We start from the raw sequence: 2,595 nt of genomic DNA on the forward strand, positions 1-2,595 counted from the left end.
TGGGCCCGTGAGCCATGGCCGCTGAGCCTGCGCGTCCGGAGCCTGTGCTCCGCAACGGGAGAGGCCACAACAGTGAGAGGCCCGCGTACCACAAAAAAAAAAAAAAAAAAAAAAATAGAATCACCATATGACCCAGCAATCCTGCTTCTGGATATTTACCCGAAAGAACTGAAAGCAGGGTCTCAAAGAGATACTTGTACTCCCATGTTCATAGTAGCATTATTCACAACAGCTGGAAGCAACCCAAGTGTTCGTCAACAGATGAATGGATAAACAAAATGTGGTCTATACATATAATGGAATATTATTCAGTCTTAAAAAGGAAGGAAATTCCACAATATGCCATGACTTGGATGAACCTTGAGGACATTATGCTAAATAAAATCAGCCAGTCACAAAAAGACAAATACAGTATGATTCCACTTATATAAGATACTTAAGAGTAGTCAGATTTATAGAGACAGAAAGTAGACAGGTTGCCAGTGGCTGGGGGAGGGGAGAATGGGGAGTTAGTGTTTAATGGGTACAGAATTTCAGTTTTACAAAATGGAAAGAACTATGAAGATGGATGGTGGTGATGGTTGCACAATACTATGAATGTATTTAATACCATTGAACTGTACACTTTAAAAAGGTTAAGATGATAAGCTTTATGTTACATGTATTTTACCACAATTTTAAAACTTGAAATAAAAATTATAAAATATCTGAAATCCTGTAAAGGAGAAACTCTGGGAAACTTTAGAAACATTGTAAGAAAATTCTATAAATTCTGATAGCGTGTTCCATGTCATCACTGTATACGATTAGAAATGCAGATGTAAATATTTTTTTGTTCCCGTTCCCTCAATCAGTCACTCATTCTTTATGTGCGTAATCTTTGTCATAGCTGAGTCTCACCTGTTCTAGTATTTACTTAAGAGCTTACGGAAGTGCTAAAGCCAGTATCTACTGTGAGTGTCTACCACGGTTCCACCCATGGAGCTCTCAGCACAGAGCATGGCACACAGTAAGTGCTGTGTAAATGATGGGTAAATGATCACCAAGGTTAATGATCACTGTCAACCTCTGGCCCCAGGCGGGTGATAGGAGGTCCAGTACTCAGGGACGGGGCGACGCTGTGCTAGAAGGGGGCAGGCTGCTCAAGCCGCAAAGGGCACAGGGATGGAACCTGCAAGGGAGGGACTCCATACAGGCAGGGGGAGGCTGATGGAGAGGCTGGCAAGGGTTCAGCTGGACATTAGAAGGGCGGATAAATCAGAAATACACTATCTCCCGGGAGAGCACCCCGGACAGGCCCTTGTCCTGCTGCAGAACCCACCCCTCTGGCCATAAGGCAGGCTCCTCACCAGGCCCTGGGAACCCTCCAGCACCCGGCCCCAGGGCCTGCCTCTAACGGTCTCCATGGTCAGGGTGGCTTCAAGGGGTCACCTCATCCTCCTACCACTCCCTGCCCCCTCCCAGCAACCAGTGGACCTGGGAGCCATGCATATCCAACTTGGCATTATTTCCATAGTTTTTATGAGAACCATCCCTGTTATTAACAAGAATGTTATTAACACACCATACTGAAGTTTGGTGAAAAGTGAACCCAGATATACCCTACTTCCTCCCCCAAATGCCTCTCCCAATCTCACTCCTCCAGCTGTCCTACATGTTTCCTTCTAGTCATTTGTCTTTTAACTTTGTTTAAAGTGTCTTTTGTTAATGTTTTTGGAAAATTTTATGTCCAAAGTTAAATCAGTCTTTTCTTTTATAGCTTCTAAGTTGTATGTATTGTCAGGAAGGTCCTGCCCAGTTCCAAGATTACAAAAATATATTCATATACTTTCTTCTACTAATTTTATAATTTACATATAATGTATGTACATACCTACGCACTACAGATATATAGATATATGCTCTTTAGTGCACACACACAAGATTTATATGTGCGAAAGCTCTTTAATGCATCTGGAATTTATTTTTGTGCTTGGTGTGAGGTAGGGATCTAGTTTAATTTTAGCTAAATTGCTACCAGAGGCCACAATACAGTACCTTTATTAAATAGTCCATCTTTCATCTGTAGCTTGGAAACTGTGCACAGACATGTGGCTGAGGCACAGAGAGGTGGAGTGACTTCTTAAAGTCACATAATGCGTCATGGTGGAGCTATGACATCAACCCAGACCCTTCCAGGCCCGAAATGCTTGCTCGCCCATCCAACCCTCTCACCGTCATTTCAGATTCCAGTCGGTCTGGGTGGACCAACTGTGGAAGTGTGAGGGACAGCAGGATTGCTGGGTCTGTCCCTGTTGCGCCCTGGGGAGCAGCCTGACCGCCCCGCCCACCCCAGGACAGGGAGCCATCACACAGACTGCAAGGAAGGGCACAGCAGGGGTGCTCCATCCACAGGGGGTCCTGTTCTTCACCAGGAGCCCCCACTGCATGCGGCTCAGCCCTCTGCCTTATTCACCACAGGTTCTCCCTTCACCTGCCCCAGATGCATCCCCTACATGCCTCACAGCCCCTGCCCTTGAAGGTCAATAGGCCCTGGGTTGGGCATTGCAGTCCCCAGTGTCCCTGAACAGCCCTGCTGTACAGACAAGGAGACAG

The sequence above is a fragment of the Physeter macrocephalus genome, chromosome 14, assembly GCF_002837175.3.
Source record: "Physeter macrocephalus isolate SW-GA chromosome 14, ASM283717v5, whole genome shotgun sequence".
NCBI lineage: Eukaryota > Metazoa > Chordata > Mammalia > Artiodactyla > Physeteridae > Physeter > Physeter macrocephalus.